The 8,262-nt window shown below is 43.0% G+C and overlaps 1 protein-coding gene across 1 annotated transcript in view; it reads right to left on the reverse strand.

Annotated features, from left to right (window-relative positions):
* The window catches only part of Baz1a (bromodomain adjacent to zinc finger domain 1A), a 121,383-nt gene extending 117,492 nt beyond the window's left edge, over window positions 1–3,891 (reverse strand). Inside the window, exon 1 of the mRNA XM_006515670.3 lies at window positions 3,825–3,891. The gene's annotated coding sequence lies outside the window, so the exon portion shown is untranslated. The remainder of the gene's footprint in view (window positions 1–3,824) is intronic.
* Between the last annotated feature and the right edge of the window lie 4,371 nt (window positions 3,892–8,262).

The raw sequence follows: 8,262 nt of genomic DNA on the forward strand, positions 1-8,262 counted from the left end.
AGCAGCCATTTTAGCGTCCATGCCTCCCTTAATCCCCGGGTTCTGCATGTGTGTGAAAACGCTAGCACACATCTGCATAGTAGTAGTCAATAAACCACTTGGTCCTTTTAGACGATGCCTTTGTGATCACCAAGTGCAAACACTGGGCTTTAGGTTTTCCTGGAGTGTCCTGATTTCTGTCAATGAGAAACACTGCTGCTAAGGATGCATTTGTCAACATATGAGTCCTGGGTTGTTTGTTGGTTTTCTTTTCTGGCTTAGGAAATAAGATTGCCAGTCTAGTGGTGCATGCCTTTAATCCCAGCATCTAGGAGGCAGAGGCAAGCTGTCTGTGAGATCCATGCCCGCCAGAAGTACACAGTGAGACCCTCTCTGGAAAACAAAACTGCAACAACTTAAAAATAAGAAATAAGATTATCATGCTCAAATATTAGACAAATGCTAAACCTACTGAAGAGACCTAACACATTCATGTGAATGGATGTAATATAGCATCAACAATGTGTAAAGAATTCACAGGCAGAAATTTTAAGTGGATGAAAAAGAAAAAATAGAGTTTACTAAGTTACTTCAGATGGTTTATTAAATGCTGAGAAATGGGTCCAATTAAAACTATATAATTTGATGTGATAATAAAAAGGAATACAATTATCTGCACCATTAAATTTATAGTTACGTTTATGTATTTATTTATATATTTTAGATTTATTTATCTTATGTGTATGGGTGTTTTGTCTGCTGTATGTCTGTGTACCAGTTGCATGCTGGAATTTCTTAGAACTGAAGTTATACATGATTGTGAGCCCGTGTGAGTGCTGGGCACTGAAACCAGGTCCTCTGCCAGGGCCACAAGTGCTCTTAATCCCTGAGCCATCATAAATATTTGTTATAGTTAGACACGCCCACATTGCCTAAATGAGTAAAGGTTGGCCTTGGACTGTCCCTTCTCCTGCCTCAGTCCCCCAGCTGTTGGGATTACAGGTGTGCACTGCCTCACCTGGCTAAATGTGTCCAATACAAAGTTTGATCCATCATATATTTCTTTTTGCAGATTGAACCTAGGACCTCACAGAGGCCAGGCAAATGCCTCCCACTGAGCTACATCTCCAACCCTCTTTCTGTTTTAAAACAGTGTCCTACAAAGTTGCCCAGGCTGCACTTGAATTCACTCTGCCCAGACCCTGGACTTCTGAATCAGCTCCAGAGTGGCTCAGGTTGCAGGCTTGAGCAGCAGTTTAAACAACTGAAAAATATATTTACCAACTAATTCATAGAATTGGTCCATGTTCAGGCGAAACTGTATTGGTCGGGGAAGATGGCTCAGTGGATAAAGTGGTCACTGCGGAAGCGTGAAGAACAGAATTAAGAGTCTCAGCGGCCTTGGAGAAAGCTAGGCTTGGTGATGCAGGTGAGTCGGGAGGCTCCTAAGGACTTGCTGACTGACCCTAGCACATTAACGAGTTCTAGATTCAGTGAGCCCTGTCCGAAAAATAAGGTGGAAAGTGACTACATCAGCCTGTAGTGCTCAGAAGTGTGTGTGCATTCAGAAACATGCATACATACACACATTCATGCACGCATGCACCATCACCCCCACCCCCACCCTCATAAAGAGAAAATGCTTATTTAATTGAACAAAGTACATGATTCAAACTCAACTCTATAAATAATGGTAGCCAAATGTCCTTTAAAAAAATATCCACAGACTAAAAAAAATTATATGCTTTCAAAGTCATGCCCAAGTCTTATACTTGAATTATAAGTATATAGTTATAAATTACACACTTCAAGTTATAAAACTCCAAAGAGTGGACAGGTGAGATGGCTCAGCATGTAAAGGAATCTATTGCCTAGTTTGATGACCTGGGTTCGATCCCAGGAGGAAAGAACCAGCTCTCAAAAGTTGTCCTCTGACACATAAGACCCCCACCACAAATAAAGAGATGTCAAATTTCCAAGAGTAAAGTCAGTGGTATAGTTTAACGTCTAGCCATGAGGGTTGGACATCCTGCTCAGTGGGAGAGTTCTTCCTCAGGTTTATATTTCCTTGCGTGGTAAACAGTCAAGTTCAAAGGAGACCTTCCTTAACAAAGACCAACTTCACATTGAAACCATCTCTCTCCTGATGTTGCGCTCTTCTCAGTTAACTTGAACAGCAATACTCTTGGAGGGACACTAATTAGGCTGCTGCTCAGGTGGAAGTAGGAAGCCACAGGGAAGGGACCCCCCCCACCTCCAACTTCTTCTACTAATTCCCTAGGTGGTGTCAGTCATTAATATGTTAGTTTAAATTAGTTTATCAGTCACCAATTTATATAAGTCTCATAAGAAATAAAACATTGGAGTCCAGTAAGGAGAGAGAAAGAAAGGGCAATTGCCAGGCTAACTGAGTCTGTTACAGAGCAATAGGCAGTTTGGGAGATGGAAAAAGAAGGTAAGTGGCTGAAAATGGAGAACACAGAGAGGTGTTTCAGGAAAAGAGAAAGGATTCGTAGAGGAAAAACCCCTACCCATTTTAGAACATTTCAAGGAGCCTGGACATATTTTACATGTGCAGTTGTTTCTAAACAGTATTGAAGCTATATATTACAAAGTCACAATATTATACAGTATTATGTCCCTCTTTGACACGGAGGTGACCCTGTCTTCCAAAGTCTTTCACAATTATCAGGTAAAACCCATTACCCTGAGCTTGGAGATCAGCTGGAAGGCCCTGGGCAGCTGTTCCTGCAACCTCTGTTAACCTGTCTGTTGAGTAACAAGAATTGCAAGTTTCTCAATGACACAAACAGGTTGAAGGCTGGGGTGGTTGTAGCTCAGTTTTTGGAGTGCTGTCTAACTCATACCAAGTCCTCCACTGGCTTGGTGACCTGGGATTGTGATCTCAGCCTCCAGGATATGAAGACAGGAGGGTCAGAAGTGCAAGTCCATCCCTGTCTGAACAGCAACTCTGACGATAACTTGGGATATGAAGACAGTGTGCCAGGCGGGTTTCATTTCAACTCCACCCAAGCGGGAATCATCTAAAAGGAGGGAACTTCAATTGAGAAAACCCCTCCATAACATCTGACTGTAGGACATTTTCTTAAATAGTGCTTGATGGGGAAGGGCCCAGCCCACTGTGGGCGGTGCCACTTCTGGGCTGGAGGTCTTCAGTTCTACAAGAAAAAAGACTGAGCAAGAAGCCCTGTGGAGCAAGCCAATAAGCAGCACTCCTCCATGACCTTTGCATCAACTCCTGCCTCCAGGTTTCTGCTCTGTTTGAGTTCCTGTCCTGATTTCCTTCAATGATGAACTGTGATGTTGGAAGTCTAAGCCAAACAAACCCAACTTGCTTTGGTCATGGTGTTTCATCACAGCAATGGTAATCCTGACGAAGACAGCTAGCCTGAGGAAATAATTATCTTGGATCTTGGCACCTCATGAGTGCCAGGTGGTGAGGATCAGGTGCACATTTGGCCACAAGTCTCCACCAGTAAGAAGGTGCCACTTGTTCGAGATCACCTATCTCCCCTCTAACCTGCTTCTAAAACAGCTTCCCAGGCACATGGCAGAATCCCATCTGCTTTCCTAGCTTCTCTGTTGAAACTGAGTTCTCTCTTCTCCCTCACCTTCTTTCTCTGTCACTGCCTTGTTTCTCCATTGGCTTGCCTCCCAGTCAGGGGAGAGAGCCTTGTAGAACAGTAACTCTTCAAATCCAGTCAGGGGAAAGAGCAGAGTGAGCCTTGTGAACAGTAACTATTCAAATGTGGCAGATCTTATATGCTATGTGCAATTCCAGAAAACAAACGCTCGAAACCGCTAAGAAATACTTCAGTAATTACCTTTGCTTTGGCGTTGGAAAGCTACAGGCTGACTGTCAAATGGCTGGGAAGGTGTTCTATTTACTGGTCTTTTCCTTCCAGCAGTTAAAAACCAGTAACCTAAAGCAGGGCAAGCTCAACATTCTATCAAGGTTAATCAGAAGTGGCCAAGCCCACATTGCGGTGGGAAGGCCCCTCACTGTCATGCATAGTGAAGCAAAGGTCCGTGTGTTCAACCTCTTCCAAACCTGACAACTGCTGAACACTGAAATAAATTACCAGAAGAAAGCAACTGTTTTTCCTGTTGTCTTGGTACACAGTTCTGATAAACAGACTCCCAGAGGTGTTGTGTTCCAAACAGGAAAATGTCGTATAAGCTGAGGCTTTCAGGGATAGTACATGTCCATATTTCTATTAGTGTCAGATGCAAGCGGGATGCTGAGCCTGGAAGCAAGGAGTCAAACAGACAGCCTGTGGATGCCCCCCCCCCTCCCAGCCCACCAGCAGCACCTCAGTATAGTGGAGGGTCAGCAAAGAGTGCAAAGAGCCATTTTGCTTCTGTTTTTACTGTCCTCTCGATAAAGGAAAGCAACAGGTTTTATTTGCATATCTGTTTTTACTTTTTGGTTTTGCTTTTTGAGATAGAGTCTCTCTATGTAGCCCTTGCAGTCCAGGAGCTCACTATGTAGACCAGGCTGGCCTAGAACTCACAGAGATCTACCTACTTCTGTTTCCCCAGTCCCAGGATTTAAAGCCTCCACTACCACGCCCAGATTACTTTTTGTTTTTCTGAATAAATGTCTTTCACATTCACCTGCATGTATGCACACCAGGCTGACTTAGACTTACCAGGCAGCTCAGTCTGGCCTCAAAACATACGGCAATCCTCAAGCCACGACACCAGGGTTTGCAAAACCATCACCCCACATTTAGACAAACATAAAAACAACTTAGCGGTTTCTTTTTTATTCTTTAAATATTTTTTTTATTATATGTAAGTACACTGTAGCTGTCTTCAGACACTCAAGAAGAGGGTGTCAGATCTCATTACAGGTGGTTGTGAGCCACCATGTGGTTGCTGGGATTTGAACTCAGGACCTTCAGAAGAGCAGTCAGTGCTCTTAACCACTGAGCCATCTCTCCAGCTCCTCTTCTTTATTCTTTTTCTCCTTTTTCTTTAAAAAAAATTCTTGTTTGTTTTGATTTGAGACAAGGTTTCTCTGTGTAGCCCTGGCTGTCTTGGAACTCACTCTGTAGACCAGGCTGGCCTCAAACTTAAGAGATCCACCAGCCTCTGCCTCGTGAGTAGAGTACTAGGATTAAAGGCACATGCCGCCACCACCACACCTGGCTTTAGTTAGTGGTTTCTAAGCTTTCAAGTCAGAATCTGCAGTAGTCTGCTGGCTTCAAAAAAAAAAAAAAAAAAGAAAGAAAGCTTGCTTTACCTCAAAGAACAGTACCATAAAATATTAAGAGAAAAAAGAGCACTTTGCGGGGTGTTCTGTCAAGTCGGGGAAGCTCGCCTTTGAATCCTGCCTCTAGCACTTAGAGCTCCAAGGTGCATTCTTTCTGGCTGTTGCTGATCTGGACATAGGCTTCATAACTGCCCCTGGATTGAGTTTTAAATCACATAATCATCTTTAGGATCATTCTTCTCTACTGTTGTTGGGAAGAAGGAAAAGGAAAAAAAAATTCCTTTGAAATATGGTTTCATTATATAGCCCTGGCTGGCCTGGAACTTGATATGTGGATCAGGCTAGCTTCAATTTTACAGAGATCCACTTGCCACTACCTCCCCAGTGCTGGATTTACAGGTATGTACCATCGCATCTGGGTTAAAAAGGGCAACTTTAAAGGTATTATAACTGATAAATATATGTTGAGTCCAAGTCTACTTTTGACATTTTATAAGCCCCCAAACTGAAATACATGTAATACCCTACATATTAAATATCTATCTTAATATCAGAGATCTCTAAGCTAGGTGGTGGTATATACACACAGGTAAAACTCCCATAAATATAAAATACAAAATAAAAGACATTTGCTTATGGTCGTTTATGGAAAAGAATGATCACTAGGAAACAGCATAGGTTCTGAGTACCACGCAAGATGGATTCCTTTCATTGAGCATGAAACCCAGAGCTTTGAGCATGCTAGGTCAGTGCTGTGGCTAAGCTATGTCCCAGTCATACCCACACACTCTCTTTGATTACATTATCACCTGGAACCTGCCTTCATGTATCACTGTGGCTGAACTGTGAGCGGAGCTGATGACTACCCTGGAAACTATTTATGGGTGTGCAGTTCTGACTGTACAAGAAATTAAGCTCTTTCAAACCAAAACCGGAACTAGTAGAGAGAAGTCAGATTATATCAGGTTCATGGCAAAAATTTTTAAGGACTATTATTTTATGTGTATGTGCCTGAGCATACGTATGTGTGTGTATCATGTTCAGGCAAGAGGCAGCAGAGGCAAGGAGTGGGCATTAGATCACCTGGACCTGAAGTTACAGACAGTTGTGAGCCACCCTAGAAACTGGTCCTCTGCAAAACCAACGAGTGTTCTTAAACACTGGGCCACCTCTCCAGTCCCTATAACAAGAATATTTAAGACAGAGGCCAGACATCCAGACAGGGACACATCTGTGAGTGAACAGGCAAGGCAGGATCATTTTTGATGGGTATCAGAGCAGAAAGATGAACAGGAAGGAAGTAAATTTCGTTTATCAGGGGCACTAAAGAACTGGTGAGGCTTCTTGCCAAGCCAGGCAGTTAGAAGCACTGTGATGTCCTGGGGACACAGTGTCATGCACAATGCTCTCAGATCGCTATTGTTTCCTCGGGAAACCCCGTTAGAAGACTTGCACATCCTTTTTGCTTTTGAAACAACTAGAACCCTGATGGCAGCCTGTAATTGTAGAGCTCTCCCTCCCAACCCCGATGCAATTAGGGGGCCTTAAAAATACCGGTGCCAACAGCTCCAACCTCCAGCCAATTAAATCAGTCTCTGAGGGAGTGAATCCAGTCCCCAGTAGCTTTCAAAAGCTCTCCCAGGTGAATTTAATGTTCAGTGAAAGTCAGGAATTACTTCCCTAGAGGAAAGTTCCTGCTGAATACTGCTTCCGAACTTTAATATGTGTACAGTAAATTGGGGGTGGGGCTTGTTAAAATGCAGGTTTTGACTTACTAAGTCTGGGTGGGGAACAAAGATTAGCAGTTCATAATAATCCCCCAAGTAATATGAGTGGGGTTGGGGTTGGTATACAGGTCACACATAGAGTCGTGGGCGGTAGGAAGAATACTTGCAATACGCTCTGGTCTGTATCTATTAAAAATTTAATACTGGGGTTGAAGAGATGGGTCAATGTTAAAAACACTGGCTGTACTTCTAGTGGACCCAGGTCCAATTGCTAGCATTGATACGGTCACTTACAACATGACACACTGACATGACACAATTGTTTGTTACTCCTGTTTCAGAGGACTCAATGCCGTCTTCTGGCCTCTGTGGGCACCAGGCACTCACGCAGTGCACAGGTATACATGGATCAAGAGCTCCAAATATTAATCCTGATGATTATACAAAAAAAGACAATGAACGATTCCATCTTGGAATTAAAATTTTTAAATTACTCTTGCAGGCCAAAATAAGGAAAAAACGTATTCCTTAGGGGGCTGAAGATATGGTTCAGTAATGAAAAGCCTGGGTTCAGTTTCCAGCACCCACATAGCAGTTCACAATCATTTGCACCTCCAGTCCCAGAGGACCCAGTGCCTTCTGGCCTCCAAGGGCACCAGGCACACGGACATTCAGGCAGGCAGACCACTTACACACCTAAAATAATCTCTTAAAAAGTATTTCTTAGAAGAAACAAAGTCTATTAAAACGGGCACGGCCGTGCAAGCTTTTAATCGCAGGACTTTGGAGATAGAAACAGGCTGATCTCTGTGAGTTAGAGGCCAGCCTGTTCTACACAGAGCTCTAGCCTAGCCAGGACTACACAGAGAGACCATGTTTTGTTTTAAAGCCTATCAGATAAGCTGATCTGGAGGCTGGACTGGTTAAGAGCACTGGCTGTTCTCATAGAGCAGTGGTTCTCGACCTTCCTAATGCTGCGACCATTCAATATAGTTCCTCATATTTTGGGGACCACCACCATGAAATTATTTCCATTGTCACTTCATAACTAATTTTTTACTGTTATGAATCACAATGTAAACATTTTTGGAAATAAAGGTTCACCAAAGGGATTGAGACCCACACGTGGAAAACCCATGTTCTAGAGGAAGTAGGTTCAATTTGCAGAATTGGTAGCTTACAACTGTCTATAATTCTAGTTCCAGAGGATCTGATGCTGACTTGGGCCATGGGGCATCAGGCATGAAAGCAAAAACAGCCCCCCACACACATAAAATAGAATAAATTTATTTAAAAATAAGATAGTTCTGGAATTAA

This window comes from Mus musculus, chromosome 12, assembly GCF_000001635.26.
Source record: "Mus musculus strain C57BL/6J chromosome 12, GRCm38.p6 C57BL/6J".
Classification (NCBI taxonomy): Eukaryota; Metazoa; Chordata; class Mammalia; order Rodentia; family Muridae; genus Mus; species Mus musculus.